This window comes from Chrysochloris asiatica, unplaced genomic scaffold, assembly GCF_000296735.1.
Source record: "Chrysochloris asiatica unplaced genomic scaffold, ChrAsi1.0 scaffold00242, whole genome shotgun sequence".
In the NCBI taxonomy this organism is placed as follows: domain Eukaryota; kingdom Metazoa; phylum Chordata; class Mammalia; order Afrosoricida; family Chrysochloridae; genus Chrysochloris; species Chrysochloris asiatica.
This window is the reverse complement of record NW_006408760.1, coordinates 428,944-444,784: the sequence shown is the minus strand read 5'-3', so window position 1 is coordinate 444,784 and position 15,841 is coordinate 428,944. Positions and strand designations below refer to the sequence as shown.

The following is a 15,841-nucleotide window of genomic DNA, read 5'->3' as shown; positions in this document are numbered from 1 at the left end:
TGTTTTCCTGTTTTCTAATTCCTTTATTTCTGCTCTAATTTTTATTTTCCTTCTGGTGACTATAGGCTTATTTTGATTTTTTTTTTTTTCTTTTTCTAGTTGTTGGAGATACTGTGCTAATGTGTTGATTTTGGTTCTTTATTCTTCTTGGATGTGTGCATTTATTACTATAAATTGCCCACTAAGCACTGCTTTTGCTGTGTCCCAAAGGTTTTGGTATGTTGTGTTTTCATTCTCATTTGCTTCAAGAAATTTAATTTCATTTTTAATTTGTTCTATTAACCCCTAGTTTTTAAGCCAGGTATTAGTCAGTTTCCATGCATTTAATTTTGTTTCCTTAATTATCCTATTGTTGATTTCTAATTTTATAGAATTATGATCCAAGAAGATGGTTTGCAATATTTTTGTGTTTTAAATTTTATTGAGGCCCTGGGTACCTGGGAGGATGCTAACGTGGCGGCCCTTGTGAGCTAGGCTACGGAGTGTAGCCGAGAGCGTGGAGCGGGGCTGGGGCTTAGCTACGGGCAGGTACTGAAGGGCACCACCGGCTTAGTCCTGAAAGGGGCCCGGCGCTGCAGTCCTCCAAGCCCTGAGAGGGATGCGGTTCGCCCTGAGGACAAGATTTGTTGCTAAGTGCCGTTGAGTCGGTTCCGACCCATAGTGACATTGAACAGGGTTTCCGAGGCTGTAAATCTTTACGGGAGCAGAACGCCTCATCTTTCTCCTGAGGAGCAGCTGGTAGTTTCGAACTGTTGACCTTGTGGTTCACAGCCTGATTCGTAACCACTACACTACCAGAGCTCCTTGAGGACAAGCTAGCCAAGGATAAATGCACAGCAGCCGCGATGATGAATGAGCCGTGGTGGGGAGGACGCGTCACCTTGGATGTCCACTGCACCCTATGCGAGAAGGAACTGAAGCTTCCCGCCTTCCGAGCCCACTCTCCACTCCTGAAGAGCCGTCGGTTCTTTGTCAACATCTTGACCTTGCTGAGCAGTCACTGTCAGCTGTGCCCAGCAGCCCGGCACCTGGCCGTCTACCTGCTGGACCGCTTCATGGATCGATATAACATCTTCACCTCCAAACACCTGTATACTGCGGCAGTCTCCTGTCTCCTGTCCGCAAGTAAATTCAAGGATGAGAAGACCACGTACCTAAGTTGGAGCAGATAAACAGCACGCGGATCCTGAGCAGCCAGAACATCACCCTCACCAAAAAGGAGCTACTGAACTCAGAGCTGCTCCTTCTGGAGGTCTTCGACTGGAACCTCTGCCTGCCCACGGCCGCCTACTTCCTGGACTACTACCTCTTGGCCTCCGTCAGCCAGAAAGATTACCACTGCCACAGCTGCAGCCGTCTATGCAGCCTGTGTTGGGGCCTCTAGGATCTGCTTGCAGATCTCTCCCTACTGTACCCTAGACCTGCAGAGGCTCTCGCACTACTCCCTGGAGGATCTCAGCATGTGCATTGAAATCCTGCTGGTAGTTTATTACAATGTTCTCAAGGATGCCCTCACAGTCAAGAGCCAGGCCTTGGGCATACCTTGGCCTCAGCAAACCGCCAGCGGTCCTGGCCCCATTCCAGAGTCCTGTGCAAGACCTGTACTTGGCCTACCAGTACTGGATACAGGCCCACCGCCCAGGAAGCCTGCTCTAGGGGAGGGCACAGGCTCCTCCCTCCTGCATGCTCCATACCCCACCCTTCAGCCCTTGGATGTGTGTCCCATGCCCCTGCCATCGTCCCTGAGCATGCAGATGGCAATCACAGCTGAGCCCAGGCACTGCCTGACCACTACCTATGGAAGTAGCTACTTTAGTGGAAGCCACATGTTCCCCACAGGCTGTTTCCGCAGATAGAGGACCTGCGGGGCCCTCACGGGAGGCCTTGGAGAGCTGTTGGAGGAAAAGGATTCCAAAGAGGGGAGCTCGGCAGTGAGGCGATGAAAACCCTCAGAGACTCATGGACCTCGATCATAGAGAGTTTGTGTCCTTTTTAAATACAACTGACTCAAAGTGGAAAAATCAATGCCATGCCTCACCTGAGGGCACTCCTTTGGAAAATGTCTTCCACATATACGGGTACAAGTGGATGGCTTGGTGGCTGTCCCTTTGAGCAGGAGGTCCAGGTAATCAAGAACGACCTGGCAAGAGGCCAGGACACTGGGAACTGAATGCTGAGTCCAGGAGCATGTGCAGTTTTTAGCATCAGAGATGTCTTCACTCTTTGCTGATGGCAGCTATGCCACTGACCAAGGATAGGCAGCTCGTGGGGCCTTAAAACCCCTAGAGAATGAATACCCCGTTGGGTGCTCTTTCCCTGGCTCTGGGCAGAGGGGCCTGTTTTTATACTGGAGCATCTGTCTGCCCAGGCATGGTGGGCAGCTGCCCTTGTCCTTGTTGTTGAACCTAAAACCTTCCTCAGCTTTCTAGATATTTCATGTGCTGCTGCTTCCCGAAGTGACCTACTTTTTAGTTGTTAGACATCTTATTTACATACTCTGTCAGGGACTTTATGATACTTGAAAATTCCTTAGGAGAAAAAAAAAAACACAGAGCTCCCTCTTCAAAAGCATATGGTTGGGGAGAACCATTTTCCAGGCTCTCAATTCCAGATGCTTTCAAATCTTGGGACTTTTATAACCACCCAGAAGAGAAAGCTTGAAAAGTAGACAAAGATTTAAAGAAAACAATCCCCATCTCACCTCTGCCTCCTGCTTACAGTGTATGGAATTTAACCCAATCCTCAGGTTTTTTTGAGTTTGGAAAATGATGTCAAATGTTTGCTCAAATGCCAGCTGGGCTTGGAGGGGTGGGGATGTATATGGGCATGCGACACAGCCATCAATATGCAAGAGATAGCTTGGGTGGAAAGCCTGTATTAGAGTGTCTGTTGGGCAAGGGTTCTCAGGAAGATTCTTGTTAACCATGTACAATATGTTTGTGTTCTGACATGTGGCTTGTGCTTGGTCTATTCTTTTGGTCATTTGAGCATCATATTGTTCACCCATCAGAACTAGATGTTTTTTTAAGAATGCATCTTGGTTTTCTGGACCCATTAGCCAGTCCAAAAGGCTGCAGCAGGAGGAGAACTAGAAAAGTGGCCATGCGCTGATAAACTGTGATCCAAAGGTGTTACAGGCAACTTCAGCCTGTTGTACAGATGAAAGCCTAAACATGGAAGTGTGGAATGAGGAAAACGAATGTGCGTGGAAACAGCACTGCCACTTTGTCAAAGCACAGGAAACTGCACATTTGTTTGTTGTTCTCTTTTTCCTTCACCAACCTCCTTCTATTTATGTGCGACTGGTTAGAATTCCTAGTTGTGTGTCTACTCTGCGCTGGGGGCTGTTGAGGCACCTTCCAAATAGAGCCTCATGACCAGCCTGACCACCCAAGAAGGCATCCATCAATAAACACACACCTGCTCTAAGAAAAAAAAAAAAAAATTGACAAGTTATGTTCTGGAGAATGTTCCATGTGCACTGGAAAACAATGTGTACATAGTTTTTGGGTTGAGTGCTTTGCAAAGTCTATCAGGTCAAGTTGATTGATTGTGTTATTCAGTTCCCATGTATCTTTTTTTAATTTCTTTCTAGTTGTTCTGTCCTTTTTGAAAGTGGTGTATTAAAATCTCCCCACTATTACTGTAGAATTGTGTATTTCTTTCTTCAATTCTATTAGAGTTTATGTATTTTGAGGCCCTTTCATTGGGAACATAGATATTATGGTTATGTTTCCTTGTTCAGTTGACCCTTTAATCATGAGATAATGTCCTTCTTTGTCTCTTATACTGGTTTTTGCCTTAAAGTTCATTTTATCAGAAATTAAAATTGCCACTCCTGCTTAATTTTGATTGCCATTGGCTTGACATATTTTTCCACCTTTTAATTTTTAAGCTATGTTTGTCTTGGTGTGTAAGGTGTGTCTCTTGTAGACAGCATATTGAAGGATCATATTTTCTTATCTAGTCTGCTATTCTGTCTCTTGTCTGGTACATTTAATTCATCGACCTTCAGCACAGTTATTGATAGGTATGAACTGATTTCAACCATTATACTGTGTGTTTTTTTGTGGTGTTGCTGGTTTCTTTGTTCTGCATGTTCTTCTGTACTGACTTCATTTTTCTGTGTTGGAATTTTTTTGTTAATTTCTTCATAGTTTTAATGTTTATAAATCTTCATGGATTTTCCTTTTCTTGATGTGATGTGGTTTATTGTTTCTTTGATGCTACCTGGTCATTTATTCATTTCTTCCCCATTTAAAAATTAAAAGTCCATTTTATCTTGAAATCTACTCGACTACTTTACCCTTTGGAATTCTTTTACTTTTCTTCAATTTTGCTTTGTCATTTGTACATTATAGATTAATATCTCTGATTCCCTATTTTCAGTCTGTAGTTTTGTTTTACTTTGGATACTTCTATGTTGTTGTTTCATGTCATTGAGTTGGCTCTGACTCATAGCAACCCTGTATAGGGTTTCCATGGAGTGGCTGGTGGGTTTGAATTGCCAAGCTTGTGGTTCAAACTGACCTTGCAGTCCAGTGCATTATCCTGAAGCACCACACCAGGACTCCAGATACTTCTATATCTGGGTTGAATTTTGGGTTGTGTTGCTATGTATGTCATTCTCCAGTTGTTGTCTGATATTGTTGGTTCGTTCTCAGTCCAAAGGATTCCCTTTGGTATTTTTTTGTAAATTTGACTTTGTTTTTAAAAATTCCTTTAATTTCTGTTTATCTGGAAATGTTCAAATTTCACTGTTGTATTTGGAGGACAGTTTTTCTCAGTATATGATTCTTGGTTGGAACTTTTTTCTTTCAGAGTTTTAGATATGTATCCCCATTGTCTTATTGTCTTCTTGCCTTCATGGTTTCTGCTGAGAAATCGGAGTTTTCCTTTCTAACATTTTGTTTTTCCCAAGTTGCTTTCAGCATTCTTTCCTTGTCCTTGATTCTAGATGGGTTTTTTTGGTTTTAAGGTCTACTCTGTTTGGGGTTTATTCAGCTTCTTGAATGTCTATCTTCTCATTTTTCATGATGTTAGGGAAATTTTCTTCCAGAAGCTCTTTGACTATCTTTTCTTTGCCTCCTCCTGTTCTAGAATTCCAATCATCTGTAGGTTATTCCTCATGTTGTCCCACATGAATCTTAGGATTTTTTCATAATTTTCTGATTGTTCTTGTAGCTACTAATATTGAGAGATTTACCTTCAAGATCACTAATTCTGGCTTGTATTGATTCAAATCAACTCCTTTGCCCTTTCAGTTTATTGCCTATTTCTGATATCTTAATATTAATCTTCTAGATTTGTTTGCAGGTTTTGTATTTGTTCCAAACCTTGATTGTTCCTGTAGCACTTTTCTGAATTCTTCCTTGTTTTCCTCAACTTCACTGTCAATAGTTTGGTGGTACCTAAATAAGCTCCTCCTGATTTTCAGGTAGTGCCACTGACTCATTTTTCTTAAAAACATTTTCTAGCTCTGCCTCTTGGTCATTTGTTTGAGCTACTCTGTCTTGTTGCTTCATGCAAGTAGAAATCATCTGTTGCTTTTGAGACATTGTAGTGTTGTTGTATTTGTATTGATAGATGAATGTATGTTGATGTATTCTTTGGCACTTACCAACTTCCTCCTGGTGCATGTGATGAAGAGATGAGCGTATGCACTATTCTCTGTTTGTGCAGTACAGTTCAGAGTGGATTTAGCTGATGTCGGTTGTCACTGATCCTGTGTATAAAGCCATGTATTGACTCTAGTCAAATTGGTCTGGCAGTAGTGGGTATGGCTATTTCTGGCTGCAGTTGCTATCTCCTTTTGGGTTTTGGGTGAGGCAAGAGAAAACACTCCCATAAGAGAAGAAAAACAACCAAAGGGGTGGGGGTGAGGGCAGCAAAAAATAAAGGAGAAACGAAAACAGAAACTGGCTGTTTTTCTCTCCACCAATAAGTAGAATGCCTCTGTGCCACCTACTGGCCTCTTGCCTTCACAGCTACCCTAGAAAGTTCAAGATGATGCTACTGTGCCTTTCTGACCCACACATATAACTAGTCTTTTGTTTGTTTTTCCCCTCTTCTCTACCTCATGAGTCCAGTTAGATGCTTCTCTTAGTGACAGCTAGCCCAGAGTCAACTTTGCACATTTGGAGTAGGGCCTGCCTGAGTGAAGCTACTTCCCCCTTCAATGCTGCTCACAACCTCGGTGTCCTAATTGTTCTATATGCTTGGAAAGCAGGACCTTCCTTGGGGGTGTACACTGGTGGAAGCCAGTCTCACCTCTAGTCACCAGTTGAGTGCGAGGAACCAGAGAGAAAAAGGAAAAATAAATCCTACCTTCCTCTGAAGCTGCTCACACACACTTAATTAAGATGGCTGTGGCAGGTCCATCAGCCACCACAGCTCAGCGGTTACCTCCTACCTTATTGTATCTGCTCAGTTCTCCCTCCCAGTAAGCTCTCGATCCACTTATTTATCATCTGAAGCTCAGAGTTCCAGGATCATCCTTTGCATCTGTTTCATCCAGTTTTCTGTATTCTTGCTACAGAGGGTCTGAACAGCTATTCTGCCTAATCTGCCATCTTGCCCCACCCTCAACTTCCTCTTCTTGATCAGGAGGAGCAGATATGGGTAGTTGAAGTGGATCTAACAGGTCCTCTTTAGTATCCTGGGGTCTTAATACAAACATTTTAAAAGGCTTTTTGCTAATAGTTTCAAATCTATAACCCTTCCTCTAATCAGGGTCTTGATATAAAGCCAGGAAAGCCTGTACATAGGCACTTCACTCCTTTCTTACAGAAAAGAGCTAGTTGAAGAACTGTATTAAGAGAGGGAGTCACTTAAAGGCTACTTCTATTGGCCCCCAAGTTAATACTGGGGCCAGGTGTGTTATACAGAAAAATAAGCTTCATCTTTTTAAGGCCCTTCAGGGCAAAGTCTGACCAGTGACTTAGGATACAGCTAAAGGAGGAGTCTTTTGACTCCCCCCCATCCCAATACAATTGATGACCAGTAATTACTGTTAGTTGTGGAGGGGTGATGCCTGAGAGATCAGGCATCCTGATAGAGGTAGGACTGCAATTGATCTCACTGTACTTGGGAACAAATGAGCTCTCTAGTAACTTAGAAGCAGCACAGTCTTTCCTTTGAAAAGGAAAAGAGGTGATTGTGGAGTGGATAGCATCATGCCATGTAAATCAAAGAGAATGGCAGGTTGCCAACTTAACCAAAGAGCAAGTATTATACAGTCTACTGTAATACTCGGATGTCTGGTGACAACAACAAATCAGGCAAATAAGATAGAAACAAATCTCATAGTCCAAGCCAGGGGTGTACCAGGGTGAATCACAACAGCAACAAGAGGAGTCTCCACGTGGAGATAGGGAGATCCTCCTAAGGAGAGATATAAAATGAAGAGACAATCAAAAGGTACAAAAACAACTGTAGAGAAGTTTCACAGTGTCATGTTTAGAATTCAGTAACAGTCAATTTAAAGTGCTGTGCTACCTTGACCAGTATCTTTTCCCAAAACATTTTCACCTTCCTCATATGAAACCCCATGTGATAGTAATGGTTTTGTCAACTTGATGGGCCAGGATTTTCAGTGATTTGGCAGGTGAGATATACTGATTCCCACAGTGAAATCTAGTACAGCATATTTAACTCTATGATGATTGGCTATGATCCATCAATTGAAAGGATGTTTCCTCGGGGGTGTGGCCTGTTCCGAGTATAATGGGAATGCAGGAAAAGCTTGCTCTCTTTTCTGCTGAGGACCTGGGACTCTACAACTGTGAGCCATTTCCTTGATACAAACATCTCTTTATATACATACATATATAAATTTCACTGGCTTTGCTTCTCTAGAAAACCCAGCCTAAGACACTCCATACCCATTAAGCATTAAAGGTCAGAGAAAATTCCTCAACAAGATAGGTTGACACGTGGTTACAACAATGGGCTCAAACAACAGTAAGGATAGTGCAGGACTGAGCAATGTTTTGTTCTATTATACATGGGATTGCTGAGTCAGAACGGACTCAATGACATCTAACAACAATAATAACCATTAAGCAGTCACTCCCCATTCCCCTACCCTTCCAGCTCCTGGAAACCACCAATGACTTTGTTTCCATGGATTTTTCTCTTCTTGTATTTTTGTTTTTGTTGTTAGGTACAGTGAAGTTGGTTCTGATTCATTAGTGACCCTATGAACAACAGAATGAAACACTGCCAGGTCTTGCACTATCCTTACAATTGTTAAACTTGAGCCCCAAACAAAACATTCAGTGCCCTTTCATGATGATAAAGACAAACCAATGAAACTAAAGCTAGGAATTGTAAAGAATTTTCTCAACATGAAAAAGGGCATGTTTGAAAAATACACATTAATATCATACTTAATGATAAGACTGAAATATTCTCTCCTAGGATGAATAACAAGGTAAAAATACTTATTTTCACCAAATATAAATTCCATTTATATAAAATACAAGAATGTTCATGGAAGCAGCAGTTAAGAAATCAAAGTATCCAGTTCTAGAAGACTACCTTTCTCTTATAGGTGATTTTTTCAGTTAACAGTTGCAAGCTTTCCCTGCTGTTCAGGGTCTGTTTATTGAAAGTGGTAAGAGCTTCAATTTATTATATCCAGAGCCAAGGTAGGGGAGAAAGTTCAAAAGTGATCAAACCAGTGGAAAACACTGCTTGGTTCACCTCACTTAACCTCACCTCTTTTACTGACTGTGATCTCACTGCTATTTTAACATTTCTATAATCAAAACTTTTTACTGTTTCTTTTCAAACTCATTATTTTCAGGTATTATAAGCACAGGCAAATATAGTTTACTTCTCCTAAACCCTACAACTTATTATACACACTCAAGTTTAGCTTTTACTATTTTTCGTAATCTGGCACAACCAGAATTTTTTCTTACAGCAAAACTACTCATTTTTCCCACTTTAAGAAAACCTTATCACTAGTCTTGTTATCCACCAGATCGTCACAGATGTGCAAATGGGCCCTCACATCTCTCCCCTAGTCAATTTAGGCCAGAAGTTCCATGTTCCAAAGCATGCCTTCAGAGGTAGAGAAGATTGCTGCCCAAAGACCAGAAGCTGCTTTTGTAGTGGATTTCAATGATGCTTTGCGTTCACTCTAGGAATGCTTTGCCTGCCCCAAAGGAAGAAAGCAGAGTAGGACACACATAAGGTCAGAAAAATAGGTGGTTAAGTAGGGACAAAGAGGGGTAACTCTTTTCCTTCAATTAAAATACATTTCTGGCTTCTCTTTGGGTAATGATAAGAGTGGCTGCAATAGTCATTTCCTTGGCTGAGTGTACCATGTGTGCTTCCCTGAGATTACCTAAAGGGCTGTGAGGAAAGTCACCTGTTTTGTTCTATTCCAGAAATGGAGACCTTCTGCCATCCCTCATGCCACAGCAGTCATTCCAGTCCAGGTGAAGCATGACTATTAAGGCCCTCAATGCAACAAGTTGGTGGGTTCTTATGTTAAGTCAATCAGTTCCTCCACCTCCAGAAGTATAAAGTAACCAATACACTCCAGTGGGGTGACCCACAGCAAGTGCCAATAGATGGTACCACTTCCTGGCACGAAGCCCTGACACATCCAGAAGACCATGCTGTTTTGTTCTGGTAACCTGGACAAATAAACTTCCAGAGCCTTTGGAGGGCCACTCTAGATTCTGGGTCTAGAATATGAATCAAAGGTGCTCTAGAAGGGGTTGAAGTTTCCAACCTCAAAGCCTGAAGCAGCACTTTGGTCCCCCCAACCAGGAAAGTTTGCCTAATAAGCTAATTGCCAATGTCACTGGCTGTGCCCCCTTACGTATGTGATCAGGATTCTTGGGCATTGGCATGAGCACAAGTGCAGCTATGTACAGCAATCACCAAATCACGGGCAATACAGTGGCTGCTTTTCTGGTATCTTCCCCTTTTTGGATGCACCATTATCATTTGTGTTATAGCATCTGCTTCTTGGTTCACAGGTGGGGAAAGAGGTGAATGGACTGCTACGGCTGAGGTTTAGAAGTGATCCCAGATATCCAGCTATACAGCACCATCACAGAACCTTACTCACTATCTTCCATTGCTCCTTATGCCTTTGGCTTATACACTTAATTAACCCACAGACTAGTTCTCAGTGCTCTGTACAAAGGGTTAAGGGCTTGGGCTCTTGAGTGATGACCATCCTCACAGTCCTTAATTTGATTGCTTTTCTCTGTGAGATTCACATACCTTGGCTAGAGCTATTTGTGTACCAGGCATCTATTAGCAAAGGGCCCTCCTTGCTGCTCTCCTTTGCCACAGTCTTGAGAGTCAGTCCTTTTTTTTTTTTAAACCAATCAATGGAATGGTGTGAATCATTGTGCCAAATGGGATATAAATGCTTTCCAATGGGGAAAAAAAAAAAAAAAATCTCACAAAGGCCTGCAGTTCTAGTGTCCTAAGGGTAGGTAAGCTTGTATAAACTATAAGTTGTATCACACACCACAGTGTGGCACTGTGGGTTAATGTTCCAGACTGCAAAGCCATTTGAACTGCAAGACCGGTAGTTCAAGCTCACCAGCTGCTCCTTGGAAACCCTATACAGGGTCGCTATGGGTCAGAATCGACTCGACGACACTTAACAATAACAATGACACAGTTTACACAACCAGATGACCGCCAGGAATTTTACTAACATTTCTGGTCATTGCACTTTTTAGGGAAACATCTTCAGCAGTTAACATGATATCGTGTAATTAAACCAGCTGAAAATAGTAGGGGAAGAAAACAGGTACAACCATACCATGGCAAGTGGTTGTTGTTAAGTGTCACTGAGTCAGTTCTGATAGCAATCCTGTATAGGGTTTCCAAGGAGTGGTTGGTGGGTTTGAACTATCAACTCTGTAGTTAGCAGTCCAGTGCTGATCCTACAGCACCACACCAGGACTCCAGCAACACACTAAGTGCCGTAGAGTCAGGATCCGACTCATAGCGACTCTGTACAGGGTTTCTGAGGAGCCAGCTGGTGAGTTTGAACTGCTGGTCTTTACGGCCACACCACCTTTGCAGTTTAGCGCGTTAACTTGCAGCACGTGGTGGTGGTGGTTATGTGCTGTGGAGTTGGTTCTGACTCATAGCGACCCTGTACAGGGTTCTCGAGGCTGTAAATCTCTATGGGAGCAGAAAGCCTCATCTTTCTTCCGTGGAACAGCTGGTAGTTTCGAACTGCTGACCTTAAGGTTCGCAGCCCGATTCATAACCACTACACTACCAGAGCACATGGTAGGGCTATGTAAATATCTCTCCATCTCTGCCCCTCCCAGGTGAAGGTGAACTGGTCCTAGGCTGATGGGTCTAGAAGGATGCTAAAGAATCCACCAGCCAGGTCTAACAGAGGATCCCTGGTGGTGTAGTGGATTATATGTTGGATCAACAGATCAAACCCACCAGCCACTCCACAGAGAAAAATGACGCTGTCTTCTCTCATAAAGATTTACAGTCTCACAAATCCAAAGGGGGCAGTTCTATTGTGTCCTTTTGGGTGGCTATGAGCCAGAATTTAATAGATGGCAGTGGTTTTAACACAGCATGGTATGTGCCCACGTCTCTTTTCAGGGTTTCTAGTAGTAACATATTCAGAACTGCTTTTACTATTTTTATCTGCAATTGCTATTTTCCCAGTGAGAATCAACTCCTAGAAGGTATTCTTCCAAGGAGATGGCCCTGAAACTGCTCAGGGTTTCCAAAGATAAGTGTGCCTGATCAAATAGAATTCGTATTCATGGCTTGTTTGTCCTTAACCAATGTATTATGCCTTCGACATGGAGTCTCTGGTTCCCATGTAGGTCTCTCACCTGATGGCAACTTCACCCTCATCCCTATTCTCTAGAGACCATCAGGGTCCACTTGGAAGCAAGGAGCACTTCCTAAACTGGGGCTGGGGGCAGCAGGACTTAAAGGGTAGTACTACTGCTATAGAGTCAACTTCTTTGACAAGTTGTTAGCTTTTTTACTGCCCTCCATAGCAATCACTAAGTTTTCAGGTTACTATTAAGAAGTTATCAAGGGCGAAAGGAAATGGGGACAAGACTCTTGTGGTACAATGGTGAATGACTGCCATCAGGACTGACTGTGAGAGTAGGAAATATAGAGGTAGATGATTTTTGACAAATGGAGGAGAGTGATTGATTCTGCAGCCCAGGAGCGGAGGTCCTTGGGATCATCATGTGAGAAGGATGGAGAGTGGAACCCTACCCAGAGAGGCAGTGATGTCAAGGATGGAGACAGAGATGATGATGTGGACAGATGGAGCAGCTGGGGACACTGGACCCAGGGAGGGAGAAGGGCTGTGTGCTGGCAGCTGGGAGGTGGGCCTGTGTGGTGTACCCTTTGGTTATTTGATAATCCATGGAGGGGTTGGTAATCATTGCAATGAAAGGAAATACAAGAGGATGAGTGTAAAGTTGATGTTCTCCCATGTAAACCTCACAATAAAAACTTTTTTAAAAAAAGAAGTTATCAAAGGATTTTTGGACAGATGACTGTCCTACTGTTTTTTTCATCACACCCTTTTTATTTTTATTTTCTTACAGCTCACACTCTCTTCCTAGGTTGGCTGCTTCTTGCTGAGTACTGTGTATTGCTAGAGGGTAGGGCTACCTGTAAGATTCCTTCTTCCATTTCTGTAGTGACGATATCACTGTCTGGTCCCACCATGGTGGGAGTTAAGATCTTTGTTGGTGACTTTGGCTCTAGGTACCAATATGATGCTGCTTCATGAGCAAATGGAAGAAAACAGGGGAGAAAATGGGCATGCAGCTCTCCTACAAACTACCTCACAGGAGCTTGCCCAGTTCAGTTATCTCTTCCCTATGCTCACACTTCCTTTCCCTTGCTCGCTTTCACTGCCTTCAAGGCTGAAAAAGAAGGGGAGGCTGGGGCAACCCAGAGCCCAGGCCAGGGCTCTAAATTAATGAGGGGTAAGCATTTTCCCTGTGTTTTCTTGACTATGAAAAGGCATTCAGTTGTATGGTCATAACGAACTATGAACAGCATAAAATAACTAAGAATGGGACATCCAGAACACTTCATTGTACTCATGTGGAAACTATACAGAGACCAACAGACAGTTGTTCAAACAAAATAAGGAGACATTGCATGGTTTAAAATTAGGAAAGGTGTGTCCCAGGGTTGTATCCATTTCACCATACATATTCAATCTGAATACTGAACAAATAATTCAAGAACATTGCATCAGCATTGGAGGAAGACTCATTAACAATCTGTGATATGCAGATAACATAATCTTGCTTAACAAAAGCAAAGAGGACTTGAAGCACTTACCTATTTAAATCAAATACTACAGCTTCTAGTATGGATTACACCTCAACATAAAGAAAAGAAAACTTTTCATAAGTGGACCAATAAGCAATATGATAAACACATAAAGCATTGAAGTGGCCAAGGACTTAATTTTATTTGGATCCACAATCAATGCTCATGGATGCAGCAGTTAAGAAATCAAACAACATATTGCATTGGGAAAATCTGCTGTAAAACACTGAGAACTAAGGTGCATCTTACCCAAGCCATGGTATTTTCAATTATCCAATGTGCATGGGAAAACTCACCAATGAAAAAGGTAAACCAGAGAGAAATTGATGCATCTGAATTATGGTATTGGCAAAGAATATTGAATATGCCATGGGCTACCAGAAGAAAGAACAAATCTGTCTTAGAAGAGGTACAGTCTGGAAGCTTCTTGCAAGCGAGGATAGCAAGATTTTGTCTCAAATACTTTAGACATGTTATTGAGAGGGAAAGCCCATGGAGATGGACATCAAGCTTGACAAAGTAGAAGATCAGCAAAAACGAGGAATACCCTTAATGACATGAATTGACACAGTGGCTGCAACAATGGTCTCAAACACAGCAACAACTGTGATGATGGCATGGACCACTGGGCTGGGAAACTTTCATTTTGTTGTACACAGGGTTGCTCTGAGTCGAAACAGACTCAAAGACACCTAACATCAATAACATTTACTCATGACATGGGGCGTTAGCCAAAAATCTATTAATATTGAAAATGTTGTTTTATTTGGTGTTGTTGAGTTTGTTCCGACTCAGCAACTTTATGCACAATGCAACGAAACCCTGACTGGTCCAATTGTTACATTGGAGCCCATTGCTGTTGCCACTGTGCCAATCCATCTTGTTGGAGGTCTTCCTCTTTTTCGCTGACTCTCCACTTCTCCAAGCATGATGTCCCTCTCCAGGGACTGGTCTCTCCTGATAATAGGTCCAAAATATAAGACATGAAATCTTACCATACTGGCTTCTAGGGAGTATTCCAGTTTCCAAGAAGTATACTTCTTCCAACACAGATTTGTTTGTTCTTGGTATTTTTAATATTTTCTAACGTAACTCAAATGCATCAATTTTTCTAGGTTTTCCTTATTCACTGTCCAACTTTTGCATGCATATGAAGCGACTAAAAATAACATGGCATGGGTCAGATGCACCTTAGTCCTCAAAATGACTTCTTTGCTCGTTAACTTTAAAGTAGTATTGTGCAACATATCACCTATTGCAATACATTGTTTGATTTCTTGACATTCCATGAATGTTGATAATGGATCCAAGCAAAATGAAGTATTTGGCAACTTCAATCTTTTCTCCATTTATAATGAAGTTATTTATTGGTCCAGTGGTGATGATTTTTATTTCCTTTATATTATCAACCCATACTTAAGGCTGTAGTCTCTGATTTTCACCGTATTTTCCAAGTCCTCTTCACTTTTAGCACGCCAGGTTGTATCATCTGCATGTCACAGATGGTTAACGAGTCTTTCTCCACTTCTGATGCCAGGTTCTTCTTCACAAAATCCAGCTTCCTGGATTATTTGCTAAGAATACAGATTGAATAAATACGGTGAAAGGATACACCCTGGCGCACACCTTTCCTGATTTTAAACCATTCAGTGTTCATTTGCTCTGTTCCAATAGTGCCTCTTGGTCTATGTACAGGTTCTTCATGAGCACAATTAAGTGTTCCAGAATACTCATTCTCTGCAATGTTGTCCATCGCTTGCCATGATCCACACAGTTGAAAGTCTTTGCACAGTCAATAAAACACAGGTAAATATCTTTCTGGTACTCTCTGCTTTCAGCAAAAATCCATCTGATGCCAGCAATGATATCCCTCATTCCACATCCTTGTCTGAAACAGGCTTGAAGCTCTGGCAGTTCCCTGTTAATATAATGTAGCAGTCGTTTATGAATTATCTTTAGCAAAATTTTATTGCATATGATATTAATGGTACTGCCTGATGACTGTCACATTCTGTTGGGTCACCTCTCTTTGAAATGGACACAAATATGGATTTCTTACAATTAGTTTGTCTTCCAAATTTCTTGGCATAGATGAGTGAGTACCTCCAGTGCTGCATCGGTTTGTTGACAGATTTTAATTTGTATTCCATCAATTTCTTTTTGTTCTTTGTCAATGCTCTCAATACACCTTGGACTTTTTTCAGTACCACTTACTCTTGATCATATGCTATTTCTTGAAATGGTTGAATATTGGCTATTTCTTTTTGGTATAATGACTCTGTGTATTCCTTCCATCTTCTTTTGATGCATTTCAATATTTTGCCCATTGAATCATTCAGTATTGCAAGTTAAGGCTGATTTTTTTTCTTCAGTTCTTTCAGCTTGAGAAATGCTGAGTGGACTTTTCTCTTTGGTTTTCTAACTCCAGATCTTTGCACATTTTATTATAATACTTGATCTTGTTTTCTTGATATGCCCTTTAAATTTTTCTGTTCAGCTTTTACTTCCT

General features: G+C 41.9%; 1 pseudogene; it reads left to right on the top strand.

Moving 5' to 3' along the window:
* The first annotated feature begins 845 nt into the window (after positions 1 to 845).
* Positions 846 to 1,384, top strand: LOC102816431 (annotated as a pseudogene).
* Positions 1,385 to 15,841: the final 14,457 nt, after the last annotated feature.